Source organism: Bos indicus, chromosome 11 (genome assembly GCF_029378745.1).
Source record: "Bos indicus isolate NIAB-ARS_2022 breed Sahiwal x Tharparkar chromosome 11, NIAB-ARS_B.indTharparkar_mat_pri_1.0, whole genome shotgun sequence".
Classification (NCBI taxonomy): Eukaryota; Metazoa; Chordata; class Mammalia; order Artiodactyla; family Bovidae; genus Bos; species Bos indicus.
Window position 1 is genome coordinate 54,949,696 of NC_091770.1, and position 15,625 is coordinate 54,965,320.

The 15,625-nt window shown below is 41.2% G+C and overlaps 1 protein-coding gene and 1 pseudogene across 4 annotated transcripts in view; both read right to left on the reverse strand.

Moving 5' to 3' along the window:
* CTNNA2 (catenin alpha 2) overlaps positions 1-15,625 on the reverse strand; it is a 1,365,089-nt gene that overhangs the window by 396,599 nt on the left and 952,865 nt on the right. The window lies entirely within an intron of this gene.
* LOC139185990 (small nucleolar RNA SNORA72) lies at positions 11,997-12,097 on the reverse strand (annotated as a pseudogene).

Here is a 15,625-nt window from a genome sequence, read left to right on the forward strand (position 1 = left end):
CATCACCAGATGGTCAACACCGAAATCAGATTGATTATACTCTTTGCAGCTAAAGATAGAGAAGCTCTACACAGTCAGCAAAAACAAGACTGGGAGCAGAATGTGGCTCAGATCATGAACTCCTTATTGCCAGATTCAGACTGAAATTGAAGAAAGTGGGGAAAACCACTAAAACATTCACATGTGACCTAAATCAAATCCCCTATGATTATACAGTGGAAGTAAGAAATAGATTTAAGGGACTAAATCTGATAGACAGAGTACCTGATGAACTATGGGCAGAGGTTCGTGATATTGTACAGGAGACAGGGATCAAGACCATCCTCAAGAAAAAGAAATGCAAAAAAGCAAAATGGTTGTCTGAGGAGGCCTTATAAATAGCTATGAAAAGAAGAGAAGCAAAAAGCAAAGGAGAAAAAGGAAAAATATACCTACTTGAATGCAGAGTTCCAAAGAATAGCAAGGAGAGATAAGAAAGCCTTCCTCAGCGATCAGTACAAAGAAATAGAGGAAAACAATAGAATGGGAAAGACTACAGATCTCTTCAAGAAAATTAGAGATACCAAGGGAACAAAGATAGACTCAATAAAGGACAGAAATGGTTATGGACCTAACAGAAGCAGAAGATATTAAGAAGAGGTGGCAAGAATATACAGAAGAACTGTACAAAAAAGATCTTCATGACCCAGATAACCACGATGGTGTGATCACTCACCTAGAGCCAGACATCCTGGAATGTGAAGTCAAGTGGGCCTTAGGAAGCATCATTACAAACAAAGCTAGTGGAGGTGATGGAATTCCAGTTGAGCTATTGCAAATCCTAAAAGATGATGCTGTGAAAGTGCTACACTCAATATGCCAGCAAATTTGGAAAACTCAGCAGATGCCACAGGACTGGAAAAGGTCAGTTTTCATTCCAATCCCAAGGAAAGGCAATGCCAAAGAATCCTCAAAGTACCGCACAATTGCACTCATTTCACACGCTAGTAAAGTAATGCTCAAAATTCTCCAATCCAGGGTTCAGCAATATGTGAAGCGTGAACTTCCAGGTATTCAAGCTGGTTTTAGAAAAGGCAGAACCAGAGATCAAATTGCCAACATCCCCTGGATCATCAAAAAAGCAAGAAAGTTCCGAAAAACATCTATTTCTGCTTTATTGACTATGCCAAAGCCTTGGATGGTGTGGATCAGAATACACTGGAAAATTCTGAAAGAGATGGGAATACCAGACCACCTGACATGCCCCTTGAGAAACCTATATGCATGCCAGGAAGCAACAGTTAGAACTGGACATGGAACAACAGACTGGTTCCAAATAGGAAAAGAAGTATGTCAAGGTTGTATATTGTCACTGTGCTTATTCAACTTATATGCAAAGTACATCATGAGAAATGCTGGATTCGATGAAGCAGAAGCTGGAATCAAGGTTGGTGGGAGAAACATCAATAACCTCAGATATGCAGATAATAACACCTTTATGGCAGAAAGTGAAGAAGAACTAAAGAACCTCTTGATGAAAGTGAAAGAGGAGAGTGAAAAAGTTGGCTTAAAGCTCAACATTCAGAAAACTAAGATCATGGCATCTGGTCCCACCACTTCATGGCAAATAGATGGGGAAACAGTGGAAACAGTGTCAGACTTTATTTTTTTCGGCTCCAAAATCACTGCAGATGGTGATTGCAGCCATGAAATTAAAAGATGCTTACTCCTTGGAAGGAAAGTTATGACCAACCTAGATAGCATATCAAAAAGCAGAGACATTACTTTGCCCACAAAGGTCCATCTAGTCAAAGCTATAGTTTTTCCAGTGGTCATGTGTGGAGGTGAGAGTTGGAATATAAGGAAAGCTGAGCACAGAATTGATGCTTCTGAACTTGGTGTTGGAGTAGACTCTTCAGAGTCCCTTGGCCTGCAAGGAGATCCAACAGGTCCATCCTAAATGAGATCAGTCCTAGGTGTTCATTGGAAGGTCTGATGTTGAAACTCCAATACTTTGGCCACATGATGAGAAGAGCTGATTCATTTGAAAAGACCCTGATGCAGGGAAAGATTGAGGTCAGGAGGAGAAGGGGACAACAGAGGATGAGATGGTTGGATGGCATCACGGACTCAACGGACATGAGTTTGGGTAGGCTCCAGGAGTTGGTGGTGAACAGCGAGGCCTGGTGTGCTGCAGTTCATGGAGTCACAAAGAGTTGGACACGACTGAGCGACTGAACTGAACTGAACTGAACTGATTTAAGGAGTGATAAGAGTAGAAGGCAATGGCACCCGACTCCAGTACTCTTGCCTGGAGAATCCCAGGGACAGGGAGCCTGGTGGGCTGCTGTCTATGGGGTCGCACAAAGTTGGACATGACTGAAACGACTTAGCAGCAGCAGCAGCAAGAGTTTAATTTAGAGGTTTAGACACTATTCCAGCTTATGACTCTTTTTCCATCCTGTCTTCCTTCTTTTATAATTTTGTTCTCATATAATAGAAATGAATATAACTAGTTACTGCAATAGAATTTGAATTATTTCTATTATTTATATCTTTTTATTTTAATTATATCTATTATTTATGTCTTTTATTTTACTATTTTGAATACTTCTGTTTGGAAACTAGTTGCTTGCTCAGGTCATGCAGCTTGTAAATGGCAGAATACTTCTCAGCCTAGAGTCAAAAATTTTAAAAGTTCCTTGTAGTAAGCTATTCAATGTCTCAGATTCTTCTGCTAAAACACAAATACAGAATTGCATTCTGAAGGACTTGATCTCTAGCCATCACCTTATTTCATGTTTGAGAAGGTAATGCAAGGTCCATTTACAGAGAAATGATCTTAGGCTGATATCAGTTGCCAATGGCAAACCCTCTTGGACAAAGGACTCAAAGTCAGTCAGTCCTTGACCCAGAGTCCGTAGACAGACAGCACTGGTCTTGCACTTCCTTGGTGACTCAGATGGCAAAGAATCTGCCTGCAATTCAGGATACCTGGGTTTGATCCCTGGATTGCAAAGATTCCCTGGAGAAGGGAATGGCAACCCTCTCCAACATTCTTGTCTGGAGAATTTCACTGAGAGAGGAGCCTGGTGGACTGCAGCACATAGGGTGGCAAAGAGTTGGAGATGATGGAGCAACTAACATGATGTCACACTAAAAATGTCACTTTGCAGCTTTACGAATTGTTGGGTAGCCTCTTCCAATATTGGTGGTCCTTGACCATTTGGGCTCTTCTCAAAACCTGTCGATCTCCTCCACATTTTTTCTTTTTCACAGCCAAGTGAGTTACTTATTATTCACAGCCTCAGGGCCATGCCTACTATTAGAAGCCATTCACTGTGGACTTGGGCAGTGTTCCTTACTTTGTTCCTCCTATTGAAGTGCTCTCCACCTCTTCTGCTCCCTCCTATTCTTCCATGTTGAGAATCATCACTTTAAAAGAAGCTTTCCAAACTAGTATTGCATAAGCTGAATAGGGTCTACAATATCACCTGTTTATAGAATGGAATTCTTAAAAATTAGAATTTGAAAGCCTTTAATCAAAACCATGCACTTGCAGATAGCACAGGCCGTATACTCCCCATCCACATTACCTCACCAGTCTGCAAAGTCTTCTGATCGTGCATTACGCGTGTGTACCCACTCAGCCGTGTCTGACTCTTTGCAACACTTTGGATTATAGCCTGCCAGGTTCCTCTGTCTATGGGATTTTTCAGGCAAGAATACTGGAGTGGGATGCCATTTTCCTCCTCCAGGGGATGTTCCCAACCCAGGGAGAAAACCTGCATCTTCTGTATCTCTTGAATTGCAGGTGAATTCTTTACTCCCTGAGCCATAGAGGAAGCTGATTGTCCATCAGCTTCGATTTAGTCTTTCTCACTGAGGATTTGTGTCTACTGCCACCACAGTAACTACTAAGCATGTTTCAGGGATTCCCTGGATCCTTATGTCCAGATGTAACCTTTGTTCACATCTTTAATTGCTTACTCTTATTTATTTACCTATTTATTTATTGAGCCATGCCTTGCAGCTTGCAGGATCTTAGTTCCCCAACCAGGGATTGAACCCAAGCCCTGGACAGTGAGAGTTCAGAGTCCTAATCACTGGACCACCAGGGAATTCCCTTTAACTACTTACTCTTAGCTCTAAACATTAGAGTTTTCTCTCACATCTTACTCTTCCTTACCTTCCATCTATCCTTAATCAATCCATTCATTGGAGTCATCTTTAACTGTTTCTTAGAGAAACAAAGGATTGTGGATTCCACTACAAAACCATGTTTGTGCTTGTCCTGTCCTGTCCATCTCTCATGTAATATAGTCAGTCTTACATGATATCTCAGTGGGGCAGATACGGTAGCCTCCCAACTCCTCTCCCTGCTTTCAGTATCCTTTTCCCTGCTCTTCATGTTCAAGACAATCATCAGGATTTTATTCCTTGGACCCACATTTTATTTTTTTTATTTTTTTTTTTTCTCCATTTTTTAAATTTTATTTTTTAACTTTACAATATTGTATTGGTTTTGCCATATATCAACATGAATCTGCCACAGGTATACACATGTTCCCCATCCTGAACCCTCCTCCCTCCTCCCTCCCCGTATCATCCCTCTGGGACCCACATTTTAGAAATCATAATCCTGATGGAAAGTATTTCTCAATCTGTCTCTAACACTCCAGTCTCATGTCTCCCCTTCCCTCCCTTTCATCCTGTGCTCCAGACACTGTAAACATATCAGAAGCACATATAGCATTTTCACAGACCTTGCCTACTGGCTGGAGTAGCTTTCCTTCCCTCTGGTCAACCCTCCTCCTTTTCTCCCAGCTCCTCTGTCCTTGCTCAGTTAACTACAGAAATCTCTCCAACCTCAATTTCTGTTTACATCTCTGCCATAGCATGAATCACATTGCTTTGTTACCATCACCTCCACTCCAGATTCAAGAATACCCAAGGCAGGGACCACATTTTATCTAACTTTATCTCAACAGCTAAACCTCCATTTGACTTAAACTAACAAAAACAAATAAGAACAGCAGCAGCATTGATACTGAATTATTAAAAAAGCATTCTCAAGGTGCCTGTGAAAGATTAAGAAGTGGTTCCAGAGAATGGGAGATGGCTGAATAAAGACATAAATGCATTCAACTGGCTAATTTACCACAGAAGGCTCACTGCTCATGGCTGGTGAGGGATTTCCCACACAAACTAGATGTATGAAATGCGGCCACATATAAATGGCATTAATCTGTATGACTTCAAAAGCTTGGACCTTCCTGTGTTAACAATGTGTGCCTATATATCAATGTAATATAATTTTTTTTAATATTTAACTCAGATTCCCCAGGCTATTGATTAAGCAAGAATTCAAGCCAGTTAATAAACATACTTCAGCAAGAAGTTCTAAAAAGCCAGCACTGTGCCAGATTGCACTAAGAGGAAAGGGGGCACATTTATCAGTGCAATGTGGAAAGTCCTATGCTCTTTATATATGGCTTCTCATAACTGATAGTCTTCCACACCTACAGGGGTAGATATTAGAGGATTCTAAAAGCTGCAAGGACAAAATTGGCAACATCTGGAAAATTCTATAAAACAAGATCATTAAATGTTAAGATGTATCACAGACAGAATTTACTACTGAATTAAATTGGTTCCATTATTTGTTTTGAGGAGAGGAGGTGAGACTTGTTAATATCAAGCAGAAGAACTGTAGTTGTCCAGTTATCCCCATAAATCCTTGGGACCTTGAGAGAAAAGAGATTTTTACACCAGCATCTTGTTATAGCATTCGAAATCCAAACTTTTAGAATCACTTCTTGGTATGGTGAGTGCCAAGTTAATGTCAAATACACCTGTTAGTTTACAATTAAATACATGTTTCTGAATCTGCTCTGGCACATTGGTTTGATGTTATGTGCTGTGCTTAGTTTCTCAGTCATGTACGACTCTTTGCGACCCCATGGACTGTAGCCTGCCAGGCTGCTCTGTCCATGGGGATTCTCCAGGCAAGAATACTGGAATGGGTTGCCATGCCCTCCTCCAGGGGATCTTCTCAACCCAGGGATTGAACCCAGGTCTCTCATACTGCAGGAGATTTTTTTATCATCTGAGCCACCATGGAAGCCCAAGCATACTAGAGAGGGTAGACTATCCCTTCTCCAGGGGATCTTCCCAACCCAGGAATTGAACTGGGGGTCTCCTGCATTGCAGACAGATTCTTCACCAGCTGAGCTACCAGGGAAGCCCAGGTTTGATGTTATAGAATGTCCCAAATAAGTGGGTGAAGCCATGAAAAACAAGATTTTGCATGATTGAGATAATGTTTGTGAATCATAAACAACAGTGCAGAGTCTAGTTCATTTGACAAATATATTTAAACACTCTAACTTCCACAGAGCACTTCTGTGGAAATAATCTGGCTGGCTAGTCACTTAATAGGATATGGGAATGAAACCCTCAGAAGCTCCCAGAAGGAACACTGAAGACCCCAAAACCCAAGGCTCCCTCTGCCTCTGCATAAAGGAGGGAGGGAATAGGAAGAAGGGATGGTTCCAAGTAACCAAGAACAGATTCCAACAGGGATCTCAGTGGGCACACCAGATGAAGGAAAGGGAAACAAAAAGGCTTCTATTTGTGGTGGAGTGTGTGTGTGTGTGTGTGTGTGTGTGTGTGGAGTATATAGAGGAAAACAATAAAGCAACAAAAGAGATATTAAGAGATATTGAGATTGAAATATGTACAACCATTCAGGAGGACAATCTGGCCTTAGGTATTGAAAGTTTTTTTTTAAGGCCCCACCCTCTGAACCCAATCCTGAGGGCTTTAGTCTTGTGACTTAATAACCTCGGGCAGGCCCCACCTCCATATAACACCACATTGGGGATCAGGTTTCAATACATGAATTTGAGGGGATATAAACCATCAGTCTTTACTACTGTGTGAGATGAGTGCAATTGTGCGGTAGTTTGAGGATTCTTTGGCATTGCCTTTCTTTGGGATTGGAATGAAAACTGACCTTTTCCAGTCCTGTGGCATCTGCTGAGTTTTCCAAATATGCTGGCATATTGGGTGCAGCACTTTCATAGCATCATCTTTCAGGATTTGAAATAGCTCAACTGGAATTCCATCACCTCCACTAGCTTTGTTCGTAGTGATGCTTTCTAAGGCCCACTTGACTTCACATTCCAGGATGTCTGGCTCTAGGTGAATGATCACACCATCGTGATTATCTGGGTCATGAAGCTCTTTTTTATACAGTTCTTCTGTGTATTCTTGCCACCTCTTCTTAATACCTTCTGCTTCTGTTAGGCCCATACCATTTCTGTCCTTTATCGAGCCCTTCTTTGCATGAAATGTTCCCTTGGTATCTCTAATTTTCTTGAAGAGATCTGTAGTATTTCCCATTCTATTGTTTTCCTCTATTTCTTTGCATTGATTGCTGAGGAAGGCTTTTTTATCTCTCCTTGCTATTCTTTGGAATTCTGCATTCAGAGGCTTATATCTTTCCTTTTCTCCTTTGCTTTTCGATTCTCTTCTTTTCACAGCTATTTGTAAGGCCGCCTCTGCTGAAGCTGAAACTCCAATACTTTGGCCACCTCATGCAAAGAGTCGACTCACTGGAAAATACCCTGATTCTGGGAGGGATTGGGGTCAGGAGGATAAGGGGACAACAGAGGATAAGATGGCTGGATGGCATCACCGACTTGATGGACATGAGTTTGAGTGAACCCTGGGAGTTGGTGATGGACAGGGAGGCCTGGCATGCTGTGATTCAGGGGGTCGAAAAGAGTCAGACACGACTGAGGGACTGAACTGAACTGAACTGAAACCATCAGTCTATTGTAGTGTATATATGAGGATGTTATCCCAATAAATTTATAATGGCTAAAAAACAGATGCTGCCTAACTGGTAAGAAAGAAGACATGGATAAATTTATTAGAATGGTTTGCAGTTATTGAGGATGATCCTATCAATTTGTATTTTGTCTATGGGAAAATGTCAACAATGAAAAAATCAGTTACAAAGTAGTATGTATTGGCAGAATGTTATTGTATTTTTATAAAATATAAATACATATAAAATAGACCAATTCTAGAAGAATATGTCCTCAACAATTAACAGTTTATCTCCAGGTGGTTAAATTTTAGGTGATAATCTTGATTTTAAATTTTATTTTTTCTTGTCTTTTTTCCTTTTCTTCATTCTTCTATAATAAAAAAGTCAAACTTAAACATCCAAGAGAAATACATACAGGCTGACAGTGATAATAAAACAGGAATAATATAAGCCAGGGGTTGCATAAAACACATACAAGGGCTCTACAAATAGCTGTGAAAAGAAGAGAAGTGAAAAGCAAAGGAGAAAAGGAAAGATATAAGCATCTGAATGCAGAGTTCCAAAGAATAGCAAGGAGAGATAAAAAAGCCTTCCTCAGCAATCAATGCAAAGAAATAGAGGAAAACAACAGAATGGGAAAGACTAGAGATCTCTTCAAGAAAATTAGAGATACCAAGGGAACATTTCATGCAAAGATGGGCTACATAAAGGACAGAAATGGTATGGACCTAACAGAAGCAGAAGATATTAAGAAGAGGTGGCAAAAATACACAGAAGAACTGTACAAAAAAGAGCTTCATGACCCAGATAATCACAATGGTATGATCACTCACCTAGAGCTAGACATCCTGGAATGTGAAGTCAAGTGGGCCTTAGAAAGCATCACTATGAACAAAGCTAGTGGAGGTGATGGAATTCCAGTTGAGCTATTTCAAATCCTGAAAGATGATGCTGTGAAAGAGCTACACTCAATATGCCAGCAAATTTGGAAAACTCAGCAGTGGCCACAGGACTGGAAAAGGTCAGTTTTCATTCCAATCCCAAAGAAAGGCAACATCAAAGAATCCTCAAACTACTGCACAATTGCACTCATCTCACATGCTGGTAAATTAATGCTCAAAAATCTCCAAATCAGGCTTCAGTAGTATACATGAACTGTGAACTTCCAGATGTTCAAGCTGGTTTTAGAAAAGTCAGAGGAACCAGAGATCAAATTGCCAACATCCGCTGGATCATGGAAAAAGCAAGAGAGTTCCAGAAAAACATCTATTTCTGCTTTATTGACTATGCTAAAGCCTTTGACTGTGTGGATCACAATAAACTATGGAAAATTCTTCAAGAGATGGGAATACCAGACCACCTGACCTGCCTCTTGAGAAACCTATATGCAGGTCAGGAAGCAACAGTTAGAACTGGACATGGAACAACAGACTGGTTCGAAGTAGGAAAAGGAGTACGTCAAGACTGTATACTGTCACCCTTCTTATTTAACTTCTATGCAGAGTACATCATGAGAAACGCTGGGCTGGAAGAAGCACAAGCTGGAATCAAGACTGCCGGGAGAAATATCAATAACCTCAGATATGTAGATGACATCACCCTTATGGCAGAAAGTGAAGAGGAACTAGAAAGCCTCTTGAAGAAAGTGAAAGAGGAGAGTGAAAAAGTTGGCTTAAAGCTCAACATTCAGAAAACTAAGACCATGGCATCTGGTCCCATCACTTCATGGCAGATAGATGGGGAAAAAGTGGAAACAGTGTCAGACTATTTTTCTGGGCTCCAAAATCACTGCAGATGGTGACCTCAGCCATGAAATTAAAAGACGCTTACCCTTTGGAAGGAAAGTTATGACCAACCTAGATAGCATATTCAAAAGCAGAGACATTACTTTGCCAACAAAGGTTCGTCTAGTCAAGGCTATGGTTTTTCCAGTGGTCATGTATGGATGTGAGAGTTGGACTGTGAAGAGAGCTGAGCGCCAAAGAATTGATGCTTTTAAACTTGGTGTTGGAGAAGTCTCTTGAGAGTCCCTTGGACTGCAAGGAGATCCAACCAGTCCATTCTAAAGGAGATCAGTCCTGGGTGTTCATTGGAAGGACTGATGCTGAAGCTGAAACTCCAGTACTTTGGCCACCTCATGTGAAGAGTTGACTCACTGGAAAAGACCCTGATGCTGGGAGGGATTGGGGACAGGAGGAGAAGGGGATGACAGAGGATGAGATGGCTGGATGGCATCACTGACTCAATGGACATGAGTGAGTGAACTCCTGGAGTTGGTGATGGACAGGAAGGCCTGGCGTGCTGTGATTCATGGGGTCGCTGAGTCGGGCACAACTGAGCGACTGAACTGAACTGAACTGATACTTACTGCCACATGTACGTGTGTGTGTGTGTGCTCAGTCTTATCTGACTCTTTGCAACCCCATGGACTATAGCCCACTAGTCTCCTCTGTCCATGGAATTTTGTAACCAGGAAGACTAGAGTAGGTTGCCATTTCCTACTCCAAAGGATCTTCCCAACCCAGGGATCAAACCCACATCTCTTGCATTGACAGGCAAATTCTTTACCACTGTTCCATCTGGGAAGCAACCAACCTTTATTAAGAGCCCTACTAAGTGCTAAGTACTGAGATAGACACATACTTTGAATTCTGTGTTTGGAATTTAATAGAACAGAGAACAAGATTCAGAAAATGCAAGGTTTTTATCTGAATTCTTTTTTATCACCAATAAAAAGAATACCAATCTTGGGCAATCACTTAACATTTCTGACCCTTCAACTCCTCAATTATAAAACTAGACATTAAAGATATCTGGGTTACTTTTTCAGGTTAGAATGTGAATACTTCTAATAGAATGTTCTAATAGAATGCTTTTCAAAATTTAATTTTAACCTGGAGTTAATGGTAAAGTGCAGATTTGATTCAACATATCTAGAAAGAAACCTAAACTTCTGCCTTTCTAACATGCTGTAAGGCTGCTAGTCCTAGGCTTACACTTTTGAGTTGCAAAACTCTAATATACATGAGCTCATTGAATTTTCCCCAAGAATCCTTTAAGATAGCCATCCTTGTTCCTATTTCACTGATAATGGAGTGACCTGTGTAGGATCATACTAAGAGAGAATGGGAAAGCAGAAGTCTTTTTATTCCTAAGCTCCAAGATGTTTAATGTCGCATTCAGTTCTAAACTACTATAATTAGAAATGACTGCCACACTCATATAAAGTGAACAGCACCAGCAGCAGAATTGATAAAGGTAAGCTGTTAACAGAGTTCAGAAGAATGAGAGATCACTTTACATGGGAATCAATAAAGAAGACATAGAGGAAATTTAACATCAACCTTGAAGGATGGTGAGGATGAAGGTAAGCAAAGATAGAGAGAGTATATACAGCAGTTAGGTGTAATATGACATGATCAAAGCATATGGCAATGCAGAGGGAGCTTGCAGAGCGGGGCCTGGGATAGCAGAACAGGCCTCAGGAACTAACCCACGTATTTATTACAAGAGTCAAAGATAACTCGAAAGTGTTCAGTCTTCGAGACTAGAAAGTGAAAGTGAAGTCACTCAGTCGTGTCTAACTCTTTGCGACCCTATAGACTATAGCCTACCAGGCTCCTCCGTCCTTGGAATTTTCCAGGCAAGAGTACTGTAGTGGGTTGCCATTTCCTTCAAAACTAGAAGGGTACAGCAAACTAAAAATTTCAGCATAGCATTGGAAGCCCTTTTTAAAAAAATAGAATTCATTTAATGGCAACTGCTGCTTCTGTTGCTGCTGCTAAATCGTGTCAGTCGTGTCCGACTCTGTGCGACCCCATAGATAGCAGCCCAACAGGCTCCTCTGTCCCTGGGATTCTCCAGGCAAGAATACTGGAGTGGGGTGCCATTTCCTTCTCCAATACATGAAAGTGAGAAGTGAAAGTGAAGTCACTCGGTCGTGTCTGACTCTTAGTGACCCCATGGACTGCAGCCTACCAGGCTCTTCCGTCCATGGGATTCTCCAGGCAAGAGTACTGGAGTGGGGTGCCATCGCCTTCTCCCTGGTAATCATCAAATTAGCAATGGCCATCTTCAAAAGTTATTATACAAGCTATGCTGTCATTTCTCGAGGTTGATCCCATACCTGAAGTCTCAGACATTTTCCACCTAAGGTGCACCATTTAAATCAGACTTAATTTATCACCAGTATTTGTCAAACCACACCTAGCTAAAGAACTAGCTCTGGGGACCAATACGTGGTCTTAATACAGGGAAGGTTTGGAAGCCCTTTCCCAACTTCCTTCCTCTCCCAACACTTCCTCTGTCTCTGTCCCTCTTCTTCCCTCTGAGAACTAGGGAATTAATCCACTCATCACAATGTAAGGCTTTCAGTTCCCTATCCTAGGTATGCTTTTATGATGCCACCCCTCAGGTCTGAGAGCCTACGTCTTGAGTCCGTACTCTATCAACTTTACTTTTTCAGTGAAGCTTTTTAGCATCGGTCCCATCTTACCTGTCAGCTCTTCTCATTTATGTGTTCTAGGGACATCTGCTGTCAAGCACTGGGCAATAAATAAATATTATCAGCAAAGTCCCTCAGTGTTTGTTTCTCTCTCTTACCTAAAGTTCCAGGAGGAAAGCACTGAGTCATTGCATTTCCTTGGTTTACTCCCGTGATTTAACATCTTGCATTGAGCATAATAAGTACTGCTAGTGCTAGCCATATTACTACCTTGTTCTAAGGGGATAAAGTTTGATAAGAAAAATGACCTTCTTTTTTTAAAAAATAAGCTCCTTTAAGTAGATCTCCTGAGAGAAGCCTTAAGTCCTTACCCTTTGGTTCCACATACATTTTCCAAAGCAGGTTGTAAAAGGCCAGTTGTATGTGGCCTGCCCATAGGAACAACAGAGTTAATTTTCTCCTTTTGAAATTGTGACTCCCACCCTCCTTCCCTACCTCTAAATGTTTCCTTTTAAAGAAAAGCCATGGCTCACTGCTATGGAAAATTAAAGATAATCACGTAAAGATCAAGGTCCAGGCTGGTCCAAGCACTGAGAGAACATTAAAATCACGACTTGAATTTCTCTTGTCCTGAGCACTGCCAAGGACTCCTAATGGAAGGCCAGTCTTCAGAATGCATGCTTATATCAGACTTTTATTACTTGTACCTCTTGGTTCACAAACTATTTTGACTCAAACAAATTGGAAGTGGCCTTCAGTTGAGATGAAATGGGAGAGGTACAACATATTCATAGATACAACATATTCACTCCTGAGTATTCATTGGAAGGACTGATGCTGAAGCTGAAACTCCAGTACTTTCGCCACCTGATGCAAAGAACTGACTCACTGGAAAAGACCCTGATGCTGGGGAAGATTGAAGGTGGGAGAAGGGGGGCATTTTGAGATGGTTGGATGGCATCACTGACGTGATGGACATGAGTTTGAGTAGGCTCCAGGAGTTGGTGATAGATAGGGAAGCCCAGCATGCTGCAGTCCATGGGGTCGCAAAGAGTCAGACACAACTGAGCGACTGAACTGAACTGATATATATATACACACACACATTAAACTGTGTGTGACCACCCCCCACCCCCGACCCCATCACACCATCAAGTACCAAGAAAAAGCAGGAGAGTTTATTATGCAAAGTTTAATGTATAAGGCTTAAGAGAAGAAGAATTAATTACCTCTCCTTCCTCCAAGCTATACTTCTGGCCTCCCCAGCTGCATCAAACTCGCTCTTCCACCTCCTCTTAGTTCCAGATTGTGTTTTGGCAATCAGACTCACACTTCACCTACCTCAGAGTTTCTTCCCATTTTCAGAAGCCTCAATTTCAAGATTCTTGTTCTTTCTTACCCCACTCCCCAATCACACATTGGCCTGATGGCTTGAGGTGGTTTTCTTGATGCTCAACTACTACGGCCATTCAGGAAGGATGCTTAATCTTTTCCCCTGTACAAACACGGAAGTTATCAAGGGTGTTTTAAAGGGTAAAAAGTATCTCTCATCAACATCCAAGACTCAAGAAGACATCTACCAACAGAAAGCTGTGTTAGCCCAGAAAAAGAGATTGATCATGTATACACACAACCGTCACATTAGAACCTAGCACATTAGATGTTCTCACAAGAGAGGTACAGAGATATGAGAGCTCAAACAAGGGGAACAAGAGAACTTCAGGTGAACTCTTTCCTTTTCTTACTTTTTAATTGTGTTGGACCCTAAGATGCACGAAATTAAAACTGGTGAAAACCAGCCACATCAACTTGCTGTGGTGACTCAAAAGTTGTCGTTTCTCAACTCAACTTTGCTGAAACACTTGATTCATGTTGTTCTTATTTAACCTAATTTGCATTGATTTAATCAGGGCTGGTATGCTTTAAATACATAATAAATTGGGATTCTGCAACTCAGATGACTTAGAATAGCTAAATTTCAATAAAGCTCATTTCAATCTGTTAATGTATACGGTTCTGCCAAGGGGTTTAAAACCGTAGAAAAGATGCAAACTTGCCACATTAGAAGTGGGAAAGGTTTAAAGATACCATCCAGATGAAATGATTTGGGGGATAATAATGTGAAAAGCAATATATATATGTACATACATATATTTTAATTACAGCCGAGACACATCTTCTACGTTTTAAGTAGTGTACTTAAAAGAAAACTCACATATAAATGCAGTGAATTTAATTTTATTCTCCTTCCTTCTTGCCAACACTCAACTCTTTTCTGCCTCTCTGTACCAGCTCTACAAATCAAGTGACATCCAAAGTGGGACCTCTTCTTGCCCATTTGGCAGGCTCTATCATCACTTTGCCAAGCTGCCTACATTAGGAGAATTTTCTTCCTAGCAGCCATGGGGATTGGGTGGCTTGTACTCAACAATACTTGCTGAATGGTTGGCCAATGTTTACCCCTGCCCGCCCCAGTCTCCCAACACTTTATAGTTTATGGCTCAATCAGCCGGCTTGCTGTCAGGAATAATTGTCTTGGCAAGAGGTGAAAACACTTGATGGTGAAATTGTTTGTCTGTTAAAGTGTTCTGCAGCACCTTGAAGGTGCCAGGACAAAACCTGCAGGTGCTCAGCAGAGTTGAGAAAGAGGCAAGAGTGACAGAGAGGCAACCATCAAGATGGGAAGACCACCACTTTGATGTGGGAGAGGAGGAAAAAAAAAAACTATCTGTGCCAGTAAGAAGCTGTGAGACCTTGAATAATCATCCAGTGAATCTTTGCTTGGGTTTTGTTATGTACAAAATTAAGGGGATTGATTTCTGAATGTCTTTTTTAGCTCCTAAGACAGCACGTGATGTCTAGGACATTTAGATTTGTTTTCCTTCCAATTAAATGATGCATCTCAGAGATGAATGACCAGGGCAGAGCTCAGAGGAATACAAAAATGGAATGATTCATGCCCTTGTTCGTATGACTTTTCCTGAAAAGTATCACCAGTCTTTGGTGACTTTGATTCCACTGGTTGGTGTCTTCAGCTTGGGTGTTAAGGCCCAGCCAAGTTACTTGTCCAAAGCAAGTCCAGTTCATTCTTATCAAATGTGAGTACAACTACAGATGATGCCTACTTGTTTTCAGTACCTAACAGTCAGACATGATAGAAATGCAAAGTGAGGAGATGGGAATTCACATTGATTCTCCCTGTCACCATTCTGGGCATCTTAGTCAAGACGGTAGGCTTACCCACTCACTTCTGGCAGGGCTTCTCTGTCATTCTTAAAAAAAAAAAAAAAAAAAGATCACCAACAGGTTCCTGACCATAGCAATGCAGACCCTCTCCAAACAAGCTGAGACAAGTTAGAGCT